The following is a 17,529-nucleotide window of genomic DNA, read 5'->3' on the forward strand; positions in this document are numbered from 1 at the left end:
ATTATAGGTCCTTAAATGTACCTTAGTCATTTAAGCTTCCATTCTTCATAAATGCTCTTTCCTTGCCTGAAACAGTCCCCACCTTCCCCGCTTTGTTGTTTTTCCACCCTCTTCTCTTAGCTAATGCCTACTCCTTAAGCATCAGTTCCTCAAAAAGGATCTCTGCTCTCAAACCCCTTAGCACCCTGTGGTTCCCCTCTCAGTAACATTCACCATCTTGCACTCACTTGCCTCTGTGTCCCTGACTGGAGAGTAAGCAGAGAGCCTGTCTGCTTTATTCTCTCTCACTTCCTCCCTGTGTGTTTGGCACAAAGTAGGTGGTCTTAAATGAATATTTGTGGAATGAATGGATGGCTGAGGGAATGACTTAAGGAACAATTCCACACTGCACATGCTCATCACCCTTCCTTGTCAACCTTTCCCTTCCACCTCTCAGAACTGTGACAACATCTTGGGAAAGAAGGGGACATACTTGGTTTGAAAGAGCCCCCCCCCCCTCCAGGTGACTTCAGGGCAGCTGCCTCACTCTTGCTTTCCTGCCTGCTTGGAAATTCCTGATCTCTTCAACCCCCTAAGTTCTAGACCTGCAGAAGTTAAATGATCTGGCCAAGATCACATGGCTACTTAGTGGCAGGGTCAGGTTTCCTAATTCCTGGGCTAAGTCCTCTTCTGTGAAGTTCAATGGCATTGCTAGATACCCAGAACATGCCCTCTCATAGCCTGCATGAGCTTAGATATTTTTCTAAAGAGCAGAGAACAGTCTGAGCTACCAGTTTCCCTTGTCAGTTCCTAGATTCTGTCCTCCCACTGTTACCCCACCCAACCCCGTCCCTAACCGTGGTAGGCAGAATTCCATAGTACTCCACTATCACCAGTGTGCACATACCTTTTCCCAATTATTCAGTGAAACCCTAGCCTAGGTGCTACTGTGAATGGATTTTGCATGTGTGACTTAGGTCCCAAATAAGTGACTTTCAGATAGGGAGATTATCCTTAGTGAGCTTGACCTAATCAGCTAAATCATTAAAGAGATTGGACTCTTCCTGGAAAGAGAGTCAAACATGAGGGAGATGTGATACAAAGGAGAGTTTCCAATGCTGACTTTGACAATGGAGGAACCATGTGGCAGGGAACAGTAGGTAGCCCCTGGGAGCTAAGAGCAATGCCACCAGCAGAAGTTGGAACCTCAGACCTGCAACCACAAGGAACTATATTCTGCCAACAACCTGAATAAGTTTGGAAGATGACTGCAAGCCTCACATGAGAATCACAGCCCTGGCCGACACTTAATTTCAGTATTGGGAGGTGCTGAGCAGAGAACCTAGCCATGGCATGCCCAGACTTCTGATCTATAGAACTGTGAGCTAATAAGTGATTGTTCTTTTAAGGCTTTAAGTTAATGGCAACTTGTTATGCAGCAAAAGAAAACTAGTATCCTCTCTACACTGAAACAGCAAAAGATCACACTGAGGAAAATTCTGTGAGGCAATATGTTGTGGCACTTAAGTGCACAGGCTCTGATACAAGACACCTAGATTCAGATACGGGCTACTTTCCTTACTAGCCGTGTGAATCTGAACAAGTCACATGGCTTATCTGCACCTCAGTTTCTTAAACCATAAAATGGAAGTAGTACTTATCTCATAGAATTGTTATAAAGATTAAATGAGATTTACGTTATGTTAGGTGCTTAGAACTGGGATTGGTATGGAACCAGCAATCAAATACCAGCTGCTATTACCTGGTCCACCTCACCAATGGTGTAGGGAGACAAAACTCTACCTCTACCTGACTTTGGTTTTCAGCTGGGACTCTTTAACAGTAAGATAGATTAACAAGACAAAAACACTTTATTAACACATACAGCACATATCACACAGGAGAAACCTAAATCAAAAGCAGCTCAAAGCGGTGGCTTAGAATTTCGGCTTCCATAGCATATTCAACAAAGAACAATACATTTGTAGAGAAATAACAGGAAAAAGTTAAGCAGTTTTAGGCTTCCAAGGATAGCAAACTGTAGGAAGGTAAATATATGGGAGAGAGATATAATGGAGTAAGTTTTGTTTACAGATTCCTCTGGTGCCTTCTCTGGGCTGATAAGATTCTGTCTCCAGTAGGAGAATTTATATCCTGTTTTTAGGAAAAAGAGGAAACTTCTTCTGCATTTGCTGCATCTTAATTGCCTTCAGCTCAAAATAATTTTTATGTCAAAGAGGCATATTTGGTGGTGACCTATTCTGGTTTCCTTCCATGACTACCTTAAAATTAATTTATATCACGTTTTTCTTTTCTTCAACAACAGCAAAAATGTTACTTATCATTTACTATATTCCATGCATTGTGCTAAGTGTTAGAGGTATAGAAAAGGTAGAGATGGAAAAACAGGGTCCTTGCCCTGGTCTGGTAGGGGAAGCAATCGGACGTAATGTCAACATTTAAAATAAAAAGGTAAGCAGTTTAGCCAGCAAAATCAAGTTTATTTGGGAATAGCAGAAGAACTGCAATTCAGGACATGCAAACTACTGTGAGCTATAAGTAAGTCCATAGAAAAAAGGGGAGGAGCATTCTTTTATAGAGGAAAGGAGGAATTGGGAGAGGTTGTTTCGAATGAAAGTGTATTGGAGGAGAGTGAGAGTTCAGGCAGTCTCACTGGTTGAGTTATAGCAGTTTCTCATTGGCTGGGCCGTTGCTGGGCAAGGAGAAAAATCATCCTTCTTCCTGCTGGGGTATGTAAAGTAAGTGGTATGAGTGTTATGTGTGTGAGAGCTCCACCTTCAGGGCTTCTCTACTCCATTTTGAGTAAGGTTTTCCTTTATTCATTTTCACATTTTCCCCTTACGATCAAGCTCTTTCCTCAAAAACATCACTTATCAAAAATCAGGTTTTCTGTATTTAGTAGTTTTATCCCTAGATGCCAGGAAGGACCTTTCCTGGCTGTCATGTCCCACATCGGAGGGAAAGTGTACAGACTGGAAACCATTGAGGCCACGCTTGAGTAACAAGGAAGGGTAGGAAGGAGAACTCTCAGGAATTTCCCATCTAAACTCTGTCTTATTAAGGTCATAAGCATTGGAGATCATCTCAAAGTGTTGAGCTAGCATTATCTTATTGGGTATGTCATTTCTGCAAGGGTTTGACATGCAATAGGTACAAAGTTTAAAAATAATTATGCAAAGCAAAATTTTTTGAATGTAATATGACAAATCCAATTTGTATGTTGTTCCTAAATCAGGACCCTAGACTTGAAGGTGACCAACTGAACAAGTGAAAGGACCATGGAGAGTCAAGTGAAATTTGTTGTAACCAATATGCTTGTCCCTTGATCTTGTGTAATTGAGTTTCTACCTCTACAGAGGCATTTATCCTTGTTCAGCAAGTACGTAATCAAGCGCTATGTAATTGTCCAAAACCCCTTTAGCCAATGAATCAAATGATCATTGTTGTGCTGCTAATGCTTTGGCTGTAGAATTGGCTAGCTCTTCTAATGTTAGGGAGAGACTTTTGATCATGCATTTACTTCTGATCTCTTGCATTTACTCTGACACAAGGGAGACAGACTCACTCTACAGAGGCAAACCCAGAGTCATATATGACTCCTGGAAGTTCTCATTTAAGGCAGCCATAGAGGCTTAATGGGGTGGACCAATGGGAAGCTTCTGTTTGTTATGGATGTTAACAGGGACAGTTAAATGTCCCAATAAGCTTTGACCTCCAATTCACCAGTTGTCTAAATGACCATGTAAATGCCATCCACCACAGACAAAAATGAAACCAGGTGGAGTGCAGAGAACTCCATCTAAGGTCTAGTTATTGACAGATCCATCAGCTGGAATTTCTTGATTGACCTTTTCAAGCCAGTGATCAGAGGAATTGGGATGACATTCTGGGAGGTACTGTCTCATCCTTTAAAAAATCTTTCCAGAAAGCCTGGCAGAGAGGAGTTAGCCTATTTGTATTCCCCTTGGGTGCAGGGAGACAAATCATATTTCTATAAGGAAAAGAATGTTAGGAGCAAAGGTCATACAATTGGCAAAGATGGAGGTGTTAGTTGAGCAAGTACAGTTATGACTGGGGAAATGTTGAAACAAGGTATGGGAAAACACCTGGTTGTAACAGCCTAACCCAATAGGTAACATACATAGGTTTGTGTGTATAATCAGTTGTGGCATTTGGGATTAAAGAGAAATTGGTTACAGGTGAGAACAAGGGGTCTCCAACATCATGAACAGATTGGAGTTTCCTGTGACAGGTCCAGTGGTCAGAAAGGTTTTTCACTTTTGCAATAGATTGGAAAATATGGATAAGGGAGAAAATAAGGTAAGAAGCAACAGCAAAAAAAAGTATACAGGCCTGGTCTAGTCATCTTGGGAAAGCTATCTCCTTCAGCTATCATCTGCTTCAATTCCTGGAGATCTTTATTTCCAGGTCACCACCTGGTATACAGGTGCAGTCAGGGCTTGATGCTTTCTTTAGATATGACACAAGAATCCAAGAGTTTACTCCTTGGAGTTTGGTGGCACAAGGATTTATTAATAGTACCTGATAGGGGCCTTTCCAATGGGGTTGAAGAGAGTCTTTCTGGAGATGTCTTTTCTAAGAGACAGCATCTTCAGGCTGCAAAGTGTGGTGTTTGAGGTCTTCATCTCCTGGGAGTGCTCTGTGAAAAGACTGCTCTACTAGAGCATGGTTATTTTCAATGGATGTAATTAGACCTTTTCAACACTGAAGTATATCTCCTTTTATTGGTTGACAATCAAAAGAGGTGAACGATAGATGCATGGGGGCAGCCAGCAATTATTTGAAAGGGTGAGAGTTTATGAATTTCAAAGGAGTAGGTCTGAGACTTAAAAGCAATGCTTTTGACCAAGGTATTTGAAGGGTTTCCACGAATTTTGCCAATTGGGTTTTGATGATGCTGTTAGTTTGTTCAACTAGTCCTGAAGACTGAGGGTGATAAGCACAGTGAAAATGCTATAGGACTGTCCAAACAGCACAGACTTGCTGTAGTACTTGACCAGTAAAATGGATTCCTCAGTTGCTATGGAGCTCAAGAGGGGCTCCCCAGGTAGGGATAATTTTTTCTAATAGTATTTTCGCCACTGAAGAGGCAGTAGCTTGTCTATATGCAAAGGCCTCAAACCAGTGGGAAAACATACAAACCATGACTAAAACATATTTATATCCATGAGACAAGGGAGGCTGAATAAATTCCACTTGCCAAACCTTGAACAGTTCACTGAGTGAGTTATAGAGTCTGGAAGCAGTGCAGACTGGTTTCCCTGGATTATACTTTGAACAGGTAAGGCAAACAAAGTTGGCGCTCCTTGCAGTCTTATTAATATTTCCCTACCAGTATTGATTCATAGACTTTATTATTTTGTCTGCAGACCAATGGTTTAATGTACGTGCAGTAGTCAGTAATGGGAATTTTAGAGTCTATGGCAGGACTGGATTGATATTTGGCCTATACCAAAGTTCTCTCTTCTGAAACAACAGTTATTAGATTTCCAATATTGTTTTTCCTTTTCTGGGGTCAAGTTTTAGGCACCTGTAATCAGTTTTCCTAGATCATCATTTGGGGGAGCATCCCTCCAGACCATGACAAAGGTTGGTTGTTGACTCCTTTGAGAGCAGTGTTCTTGGTGGAAATACCAGTGAGGTAGTTTCCTTTGGTCTCCAGGGAGTTAAGTTTGGAATGCCCAGGGACCTTAGTAATAGCCAAAGTGGCTGGTAGGAGTAAGGCATCTAATAAATTTTGTACATAAGAGCCATTTTTAATTTTATCCCCATTAGAGGTAAAGAAACCTCACTGTTTCCATAGCATTCCAAAGTCATGGGCTACCCCTAAGGCATGCTGACTATCAGTATAAATGTTTGTAGTTTTGCCCGTGGCTAGAGTACCAGTCCGAGTGAGAGAGTATAATTCAGTTCATTGGGCCGAGGTAGCCAAAGGCAAAGGTGCCACCTCGATGGCTTCAAATGGAGTTGCAACTGCATATCCAGTACAATATTAACCATTTTAATCCTTTAAATAAAAACCATGGGTAAACCATGAAAACTCAAGAATGGTTAGGGAAGTTTCCTGTAAATCATTGCAAGGGGTCAAAAGGTGGTTGAGTTGAACAATCATGAGGAATATCAGTAGAGAAGGCAAGAATTGTGACAGGGTCAAAGTTATTACAGAGTGAAAGAATTATAAGAGAGGAGCAGTTAGCAAGAAGACTTCATAGGAGGTGAGACAACTGGCCAAAAGTTGTTGAGTGTGATGAGAATTTGGAAGAACGTCTACAGCATGGGGTACAAAAATGGTTAGAGAGGAGCCAGTGACTATTTCTTCATTGGCCTTAACTAAAGGGACAGAGTGACAGGAATAGCTTTGAGGCAAGTGGGGGATCCTTGTGCCACAGGGTGATACCCTTTGGGGCAATCGTCATCTCCACGTTTTGGGGTAAGTACTCCAAGAGCACTTCCCTCCCTCTCATATATGAAGAGGAAAAAGGGAAGTTGATAATTGGGGTATCCAAGGGCAGGGAGCATTTATCAAACTTTCCTTTCAGGTATTAAAATTAGGTCATTCTGATCCTTCCAAGTAATAGGGTCAGGTCTGGTGTTCTTTATAGTAAGGCATAGAACAGCAAGGCCATGAGATAAAATTCAGAATCCAGGTCTGACAATAGCCAGCCAACCCAAGAAAACCTCATAGTAGGTGTGAGGTTTTGAGTTTTGGGAAGTTCAGGATGCCACAAAGCCTATCCGGATCTAGGTGCAGGCCTTGTCCTGAGATCAGGTGCCCCAAGCAACAGACTTGGGTTTGAACAAACTGCAATGTCTCCTTGGAAACTTCATGTCCCTTAGCAGCTAAAAGCTTTAACAGGTGGATGTTGTTTTCCTGTAAGGAGACCTGGGAAGGGGAGCAGAGAAGCAAGTTAACTGCATATTGTAATAAACTAGAGGCTGCAGGAAATTTTATATTATCTTTTATATTCTCTTAAATAAGCTTTTAAGGTGAGGAGTAAGAAGGGCTTTTGGTAAAACCCCGGGACATCACTTCCAGGTGTCCTGTTTTCCTTCTCAAATAAAGACAAAGAAATATTGACTAGCTTTATGCACAGGGATGCTGAAGAAGGAGCTACGTAAATCAATCAGATGTGCTTCCAGTGGGGATGAAGTCTTATAAAGTAAGGGGACTGAGAACAAAATGTTGATGAGGGATAACAATACTGTTCATGATTCAGAGGTCTTGGACAAATCTCCAGCCTTAGCCACCAGGTTTCTTTACAGGTAAAATAGGAGTGTGGCAGGGACTAGTGAAGGGAATAAGGAAGCCCTGGGCCTTACAGTCTTCCACTATCAGCCTAATGCCCTGCAGGGCCTCTTTATTTATAAGGTATTATTTAATTCTGGGGAGAAGCTTTGAGGGATCTATTTGGACCTCAATAGAAGGTGCACTCTACCAATATCAGTTAAGGATTTTGCCAATAAGGAAGGTGGTGACTGGTCCAACAGGGACAAATTATTAGTGTCCCTAAAATTAGCTCTAGTGTCATCAGAGGCGGAGGAAATAGAGGATGTTGGAGGGTCATTTGCTTTGCCTAGTTGGCTATTTTTCTTGCTGCTATCAAGTTCTAGGATTATTTCCCCATTTCGGAAGAAAGATATTCCAGCATGATATACTTCTAAGAAATCCCTCCCCAATAGATAAATAGAGGTGGAGGAACTAAGGAGAAAAGGGTAAGTATCTCTTAGAGGGTCTAAACCAAAGGGGATGGGCTTAGAAACAGGAACTTGTTGAAGTTTATGTAATACCCCTACTATTTGAACCATTTTAGTACTCTGAGGCAGAGGCTTTAATAACAGTGGGGTTGAGCACCAAGAGTATAGCTCCAGTGTCAGTAAAGACAGAGAAAGATTCATTCCCAATTTCTCCAAGTTGACTAAGAAGGACTGGGAAAGGATTGGGGAAAACCCCTACAGTTCCTCAGAGTCCCATCATTGGGGGTCAGGAGGGCATTGAAAAGTCTGAAGGTACCTGGAGCACTTGAGCTTCTAACAGTCCTTCTTCCAGTGTCCTGGATTTTTGCAATAATGGCGGAGACCTAAGAGGGTTTTGTTTTTGTTTAGGGGCCTCCATTTTTTGGAGTTGAAACTTAAGGACTTTAGTGGTCTTCCTTTTGGTCCGATCACCTAGGGTGCAGGTGAGCTCATTTACTAAATTAATTAAATCTGGACTAGACATAGTTTCCCATTCCATCCTGGTCCTTTTAACTAGAAGAAAAAGATCTCCATTCAGCCTGTCAATGAACATAAAGTCATCCCAAGCAGATTCAACATTCACAAACAGACCAGAGTTTTCAGTTTGGAGCTGGCTATAATAATCATGCATGGGCCCACTGGGGTTCTCAGTAAAAGACTGAATTTTATTCCAATCAACTGGTTTTGGGACAGCCCTAGGAATTGCCAGATGGAGTCACCTAGCAATTCCCCATGCCTGATCATATAATAAAGCAGCAGGAATTTCTTTGTCTCCAGGATGTAATTCTAAAGACTTCTCAGGATCACCCCAGTTAGCAGTTCTCATTCACGGTTGGGCCTGGCCTTCACGTACAAGCATATGAACTAGCTGATGTAAATCAGAAAAACCAGGTGGATAAGCTTAAATGACTATATTAAATTCCTCTGCAAATCCATGGGGATCCTCAGTTACTTTGGGAAAATCTTTGAACATGGCTTCATAGTTCAGGTTTAGTCCAGGGAACATAAGAAATTAGGGGTTTAGCCTTTATATCCTCAGAGGGTCTGATTTTTAAAGGGGCCGGTTTTAATAGCTTCATGGGAGGAAGAAGCAGGGAGAGGTTCAGAGAAAAAGGAAACAACGGAAAAATTTTCTGCCCCTGTGGTATTTTGCCATAATTTTTTAAATGCCATCCATGATTGAAAAAGGTGGGATTTCAAACATCTAGCTTCCAGGTTGAGGACTGTCTGGAAGAACATTCCCTTTGCCCTAAGAGCCACTCTCCCCCATTATCTGTTATCGCTCTCTGCCCCAGGGGGCTGACCAGAGGGGTTTTTATTGGTTCTTGCTAAAAGAGATCAGAGGTGGGAGGAGAGTGACACAGAGATACTTATATCCTTGGCTCCCTCCCAGGGAGACCACCCTGGGCTGGTGTGTCCCTGGACAGAGGTGACCTGCTTTCCATTACTCTTTCCCTTCCAGCTTCTAGTAACCTCTTCCTTGTCACGGCCCCTCAGACCTAGGGGTGGTGACAGTCCCAGTTAGTGGCCCCAGGTTCCTGCACTATTGTAATAATTTCCCTACCTCACCCGCATTTTTGTAATTATCTCTCTGTAAATGGACCCTTCTCAAATTATCCTAATTTGAGTGTGCCATCCGTTTCTTCTTGGGACCCTGAATGATACACTAACTACTCAGAAACTCTTTCTTCAAGGTAGCATCCTAACGTCCACTGTGAAACTTCCCCCTGGCTGGCACGCTACTGGGAAAAATCTCCTACTTGCTGGTTTGCTTTTGCTACTTCCCTGAGGTGCATGCTATGAGCAAGGCTCTGAAAATCTCCTCCTCACAGAATATTAACCTATGGACACCCTGTGGAATTAGACCCAACTCCTTGGGAATTCGAAAGTAGTTTGCCAGTTGTGGGTGCAAAGTTGTAGACATGTAATTTATATGCAAGAAAATGCAAAATCTCTAACACTGATGAGCAAACCGGTGTGTCCATCTAGGTTTATAACTAGAATGTAAGGGAATAAACCTGAAGAAAAAGGCAATCATAGTCCATGTTATTCTACTTCTTAAAGATGGCCACATAGTAATTGTTAACCATACATTTGCTGGTTGATTGATTGATTAATAAAGCTGGCTCAAGTCTGAGAGCAGACTTATATGCAAATTTTCTGAAAGCTTATCCTAAGAAAATATTAATAAATGTTATCGCCTGGATATGAATTAAAATTTCTGAATATCAAGCTACAACAATGTTTATAAAGAGTAATTTATAAATAATACCTTTCAAAGCATTAGTAAAATTAACTTAATTACAATTAATGTTTTCTCTGAGACTAACAGAACAGGGTTTCTAGAGATCTATGGATCCCAGGAATTTTTATGTAAAATTAGGTGTGAACATATGCATTCTCCTGGGCCAAAGGGTTCATCACTTTCCTCAGATACATAACCCTCAAAAAGCTAAAAAAACTACAGTGCTCTAGAGGTTCTGAGGTTGTATCTGTTTGGAATATACAGATTAGTAATTGTTACCAAAAGTACTTTAAAGGCGCAAAATAAAATAAGCCATTAGGGTCACGGTTTATTTGATGTTCTAATTAGGCTATTAGTTTGTTCATGACTTAACATCTTTTCAAGTATCATTAGATTCGCCAGATGGAAAAAAGACCTCTACTACCAGAGCGTAACCTACTTTTCGTACCCATTATCACTTAGATGGACCCTTTGTAAGCAATGATTTCAGCATGACTCATTTTAATAGCATATAAAACTATCTTCTTTTTAATAGAGTATGAGAAGCTTTTTTCACAACCCCAGGTAAAGCTTCATAAATAAATGTAGATTTTTTTTATTATGGTTACAATTACTGACATAAAGTTAAAGCCAATGAACTAGTTATAATCATTTTTGCCTTGATTTAAGAATTCAAGAGATGCTATCATAAGTTTCAACATAACTTAATTCTAAAAATTACATAAAATGTTGCCAATTAATAAAAGATGTTGAACTTATAAGATGAACTTTGATACTGTAAAGCTCTTGCATCATTAATATACATGTATAAAAAGTCTTTAAGGAAGTGGCTAAGAACTGGAGTTACAGAAACCCTGCCAGAATTTCAGTTGTTTATGGGCCAGGTAATTAAACCAAATGAAAAAGAAAAGAATCTTTTGAATTAAAATATTTCTTTGACTGTCATCTTTAACTCCATAAACACTGATTAGCTAAGGCTATGAATAGCCAATAACATCTTTTTTTTTGGAGTATAATTTCTTTACAATGTTGTGTTAGTTTCCGCTGTACAATGAAGTGAATCAGCTATATGTATACACATATCCCCTCCCTCTTGGACCTCCCTCCCCCCCACCCCACATCCCACCCGTCTAGGTCATCACAGAGCACCGAGTTGAGCTCCCTGTGCTGTACAGCAGGTTCCCACTAGCTATCTATTTTACTCATGGTAGTGTATATATGTCAATCCTAATCTCCCAATTCATCCCATCCTCCCCTTCCTCCCTTGTGTCCACATGTCCGTTCTCTACGTGTGCATCTCTATTCCTGCCCTGGAAATAAGTTCATCTGTACCATTTTTCTAGATTCCACATATATGTGTTAGCATACGGTATTTGTTTTTCTCTTTCTGACTTACACTCTGTATGACAGACTCTAGGTCCATCCACATCTCCACAAATGACCCAATGTCGTTCCTTTTTATGGCTGAGTAATATTCCATTGTATATATGTACCACATCTTCTTTATTCGTTCATCTGTTTTTGGACATTTAGGTTGTTTCCATGTCCTGGCTATTGTAAATAGTGCTGCAGTGAACATTGGGGTACATGTGTCATTTTGAATTATGGTTTTCTCTGGGTATATGCCCAGTACTGGGATTGCTGGGTCGTATTGTAGTTCTATTTTTAGCTTTTTAAGGACCCTCCATACTATTCTCCATAGTGGCTGTATCAGTTTACATTCCCACCAACAGTGCAAGAGGGTTCCCTTTTCTCCACACCCTCTCCAGCATTTATTGTTTGTAGATTTTTTGATGGTGGCCATTCTGACCAGTGTGAGGTGCTACCTCATAATAAAATGAAAATTTTAAAGGCCAGTTTTACTTATCAGTAACATGGGGTTCCATAAATAGTAATTGATAGTGAATATGCTTTGGGGGTGTTCTTTGTAAATGTTTGTGTCTGAAAATCTATCTGCACCTGCATATTACAACTGTAATGTAACCCCACAAAAAATGGGTGACTCAGACAGACAGAATTAAAAATAGAATAGGGAGGAAACAAATGTCTCCAGATATATTTCTCTACTGTTTTAAAATATAACCACCTTGATTTATTTCCTAAATATCTATCTGTCTCACCAAACATTATGTGACCAAAATAGCTATACATACTGCAAATAGCATGAACAGCAATCAACTTGTCAACATAAATAGCAGAGGTTTAACAAAGGAGCTAGTTCCTGTTAGACCAGCAATACCTGAATTCCCCTAGAAGCCCTCTCTATGCAGGACATGCCCTTCGGAGACCTCTTCCCACTTCTCTTTGACCACTGAGGCTGGATTTTCCTGTACAGGGAGGGCTGACCATCTGGTGCTTCTGTAAAGATCCACAACCCTACACAGAAGAGCAGTAGTCCTACTCGAGGATGGTCCATTAATTAACTTGCAAAGAAAAAAAGTTGCACTAAATTGTGACAAATAGTCTACTTAAAAAAGGGTAATAAATAGAGCCAAATTTTGTTAGGGACTGCATCCATTTATTAGCAAAGCAGAGTATACCACTGTTCATTCTCATCGACATTTCAGAGCTTCATGCCTTTTTGAGAAATCACTTTGCCTTATTCTCGCTCCACTTAGCTTTCTAATCGATTTAGCATGAAGCCAGGTGTAAGTGATACAGCCGATGAGTTAATTTACACGTAACTATCACATAATCACTCAACTAAGAGCAACTATCTTAGAGGTCTGCACTAGAAAGTTGGTGCAGCAAAAACATTCAATAAAGTGTAGATGCCACTCCAGATTTTCTAACATCACTAAGTTTTGTAAATTCTGCATCAAGCAATTTCAGGGACTATTTAAAATTAACAATTGAAACTTACACACTGCTTATATAGTTAAGCTTCTGTTTTTAAAAAAATAATTCTCCATTAAAAATGTAACACATTTCTCCACTCAAATAGCAACAACTCCACATTGAGATACCACTTCACACCCACTGGGATGGCTATTAAAATATATATATATATAACAAGAGTTGGTAAAGACAAACTTGGAGAAATTTGTATCCTCCTTGTTGGGATTATAAAATAGTGTGGCCACTTTAAAAAAACTGTTTGGAAGTTCTTAAAAATGTAAAACATAGAGTTACCATATGACAAAGCAATTCCACTACTAGGCATATACCCAAGAGAATTGAAAACATTTTCACACACTTGAACACTAATGTTAATAGTAGCTCAGTAGCCAAAAAGTGGAAACAACTCAAATGTCCATCAGCTGTTGAATGGATAAACAAAGTGTTGTATGTTCATACAGTGGAGTATTATTTGACTATAAAAACTAATGAAGTACTGATACAGGCTAAAATATGCATGAAACCTATTTTGAGCGAAACAATATGTTAAGCGAAAAAAGCCGGACACAGAAGGCCACACAATATATGATTCCATTTCTATGAAATGTCCAGAATAGGCAAATCCATAGAGATAGAAAGTAGATTAATGGTTGCCAGGGGCTGGGACAAGCAAGGGAATAGGGAGTGACAATTAATGGGTATAGGGTTTCTTCTTATGATGATGAAACATTCTGGAATTAGATAGTGGTGATGCTTACACAGCTCTGTGTATATACCAAAAACCACTGAACTGTATATTTTAAAAGGGTGGATTCGAGGGTATGAATGTTATATCTCAATAAAGCTTTTTTTTTTTTTTAAGTAGCAACAACACCAAAAACTGTTAGAACTAATAAATGAATTCAGTAAATTTACAGGATACAAAATCAATATACAAAAATCAGTTGCAGTTCTATACAAAACAAACTACCAGAAAGAGAAGTTAAGAAAACAATCCCATTTATAATAGAATCAAAAAGAATAAAATATTTAGGAATAAATTTAACCAAGGAGGTGAAAGCTCTGTACACTGAAAACCATAAAGCATTGGGCAAAAAACTGAACACACAAATAAATGGAAAGATATTCTGTGTTCATGGGTTGGAAAAATTAATATTGTTAAAATGTTGATACTACCCAAAGTGATCTATAGATTCAATGCAATCTCTATCAAAATCCCTATGGCATTTTTCCTAGAAATGGAAACAATCCTAAAATTCATATGGAACCACAAAAGACCCTAAATAGCCAAAGCAATCTTGAGAAAGAAGAACAAAGCTGGAGGTATCACACTTCCTGATTTCAAACTATATTACAAAGCTATAGTAATCAAAACAGTATAGTATTGGCATAAACACATAAACCAATGGAATAGAATTGAAATCCCAGAAATAAACTAATTTTCAACAAAGGAACCAAGAACGAGGAAAGGATAGTCTCTTCAGTAAATGGTGTGGGGGAAACCAAATATCCACATGCAACATATGATTCTTAGACAGCTGAACACGAAGTACAGCAAAGGATACTGTTCATAATGCTTCTCTTCTACATACAGGTTCTTTACAGGGGTCTGAGGGCTTTTCAATGTAAAAATATAAAAGTAAAAAAAGAAAGTAAAAAAAATTCCTAAATCTGCCGTTCCAACATAACTCTTTTTTTTTTTTTTTTTTGCGGTACATGGGCCTCTCACTGTTGTGGCCTCTCCTGTTGCGGAGCACAGGCTCTGGATGCGCAGGCTCAGCAGCCATGGCTTACGGGCCTAGCCGCTCCGTGACATGTGGGATCTTCCCGGACCGGGGCATGAGCCCATGTCCCCTGCATCGGCAGGCGGACTCCCAACCACTGCACCACCAGGGAAGCCCTCTTTTCATTTTTATTGTAACTTAAATTCTTATTTATATTAATATACATTTTCACATTAGAAATTTCAGTGTATATTTAATTATATATTAAATTACAACATATATATTATACTAATTACATAGTCCACTATTTTCACATATCAGATCATAAGCATTAGTCCATTGTTATACATAATCCACATGTTTATAATGTTAAGGGATCCATAATTTTCCATTATATTCATCTATTTTTATTTTCTAAGGTTAAACAATCTTTGGAAGGGGGGAGGGATTTGTGTTATTCATTTTATTTTATTTTTTGAATTAATTTTTATTGGAGTATAGTTGATTTACAATGTGTGTTAGTTTCTGCTGTCCAGCAAAGTGAATCAGCTATACATGTACATATATCCACTCTTTTTTCTTTTATTTATTTATTTATTTTTGGCTGCACTACATGGCATGTGGGATCTTAGTTCCCTACACCAGGAATTGAACCCGCACATCCTGCATTGGAAGCACAGAGGTTTAACCACTGGACCACCAGGGAAGTCCTCCACTCTTTTTTAGATTCTATACCCATTTAGGTCATTACAGAGTATTGAGTAGATTTCCCTGTGCTGTATAGTAGGTTCTTATTAGTTATCTATTTTATATATAGTACTGTGTATATGTCAATCCCAATCTCCCAATTTATCCCTCCCTCCTTCCTTTCCCCGTTGGTAACCATAAGTCTGTTTTCTACATCTGTGACTCTATTTCTGTTTTGTAAATAGGTTTATTTGTACCATTTTTTTAGATTCCACATATAAGCTATGTCATATGGTATTTGTTTTTCTCTGACTTGTTTCACTCAGCATGACTATCTCTAAGTCCATCCATGTTGTTGCAAATGGCATTATTTCATTCTTTTTTATGGCTGAGTAATATTCCATTGTATATATATACCACATCTTCTTTATCCATTCCTCCATCAATGGACATTTCAGTTGCTTCCATGTCCTGGCTATTGTAAATAGTGCTGCAGTGAACATTGGAGTGCATGTATCTTTTCAAATTATGGTTTTCTCTGAATATAGGCCCAGGAGTGGGATTGCTGGATCATATTGCTCTATATTTAGTTTTAATATTGCTCTATTTTTAGTTTTAGTTAGTTTTGTTTAGTTTTGTTTTTGCGGTACATGGGCCTCTCACTGTTGTGGCCTCTCCCGTTGCGGAGCACAGGCTCCGGACATGCAGGCTCAGTGGCCATGGCTCATGGGCCTAGCCGCTCCGTGGCATGTGGGATCTTCCCGGACCGGGGCACGAACCCGTGTCCCCTGCATCGGCAGGCGGACTCTCAAGCACTGTGCCACTAGGGAAGCCCCTATTTTTAGTTTTTTAAGGTACCTCCATGCTGTTCTCCATAGTGGCTGCACCAATTTACATTCCCACCAATAGTGTAGGAGAGTTCCCTTTTCTCCACTAGGCTCTCCCTGTACTGGCCTCCTTGCTGGGTCTTGAAAACACAAACACATTTCTGCCTTAGAGCATTTGAACTTCCTAGATGCTTTCCCCCTAGATTTCTGCATAGCAAACTATCCACCTCTTTTAACTCACTATTAAATTGTCACCTTCTTCCCAACATAATGACCAAATCTGGAGTTGCCACTCACTTCCCCAGCACTCCCAAACCCCCCTACCCTACTCTACTTTTTATCTATACCATTGCATTTATTTGAACCTAGTATTAAACTTATTGCTTATTAATGTTCTCCTGTCACCAGAATATAAATTTCATGAGGCAGGAATTATTTCCTGTGGTGTTTACTTTTGTACCCCACGTGTTTAAAAAACATATTTACCATATAGTATAGGCTCGATAAATAGTTTTAGAATCATGACACATGGTGAGGTATTTGGATTATACTCCAAGTGAAATTGAAGCCATTGAGAGTCTTAAGTAGGTGACTGATGTTATCTGATTTACTTTTTAAAAGATAACTTTGGTTGCTATTGGTGAGTGGATTATAAAACAAAAAAAGAAGTTGGGAGGTTACTGCTGGAGCATACTTGATGTGCTGTCAAGGGAGATGGAAAATGGATTCAGTGTATCTTTTGGAGACAAAGCTGACAGTACTTGCCCCTTTATTGAAGGAGCTTAGTAAAAGAATGGAGAGAATCAAGAAAAAGTCTAAGGTTTCTGGCTGGGAAAAAGTGTGTTGGATGAGTTATGGATCTACTGAAAAAGGGAAACTAAGAGAGTGTATTATGCTGCTATGGACTGAATGTTTCTGTTCCCCAAAAATTCGTATGTTGAAGTCTAATACCCAATGTGATGGTATTAGGAAGTAGGGCCTTTGGGAGGTGCTTAGGGCATGAGGGTGGAGACCTATAAACAGGATTAGTGCCCTTCTCAGAAGAAACATGAGAGTATGATTCCTCTCTCTCTGTTCACCATGTTAGGACACAAGAGGAAGATGGCCATCTGCAAACCAGAAAAAGTATTGTCACCAGACACCAGATCTACCTGTCCCTTGATCTTGGAATTCCCAGCCTCAAGACTGTGAGAAAAATATGGTTGTCGTTTAAATCACCAGTCTATGGTATTCTGTAACAGCAACCAGAACTGACTGAGACATGGGCATATCTCACATACCTTCTTAGTTCCCCTCAGCCTACCTGTCTCCTGAACCTTCTGATATTGTGTCCTGCCTCAGCCACACTGTGGGTTGACACTATTCTGCCCTGAAGTTGACTAACCAGCCACACACACGGGTCTCTGTCTGCTCCTATCACTTTGACAGTGGGAAATAGGAAAAGGAGGGAGTT

General features: G+C 39.8%; 1 protein-coding gene across 1 annotated transcript in view; it reads left to right on the forward strand.

The window, feature by feature from the left end:
- The first annotated feature begins 17,092 nt into the window (after nucleotides 1–17,092).
- FAM184A (family with sequence similarity 184 member A) overlaps nucleotides 17,093–17,529 on the forward strand; it is a 153,062-nt gene continuing 152,625 nt past the window's right edge. Inside the window, exon 1 of the mRNA XM_060030033.1 lies at nucleotides 17,093–17,263. The gene's annotated coding sequence lies outside the window, so the exon portion shown is untranslated. The remainder of the gene's footprint in view (nucleotides 17,264–17,529) is intronic.

The sequence above is a fragment of the Delphinus delphis genome, chromosome 14 (assembly GCF_949987515.2).
Source record: "Delphinus delphis chromosome 14, mDelDel1.2, whole genome shotgun sequence".
Classification (NCBI taxonomy): domain Eukaryota; kingdom Metazoa; phylum Chordata; class Mammalia; order Artiodactyla; family Delphinidae; genus Delphinus; species Delphinus delphis.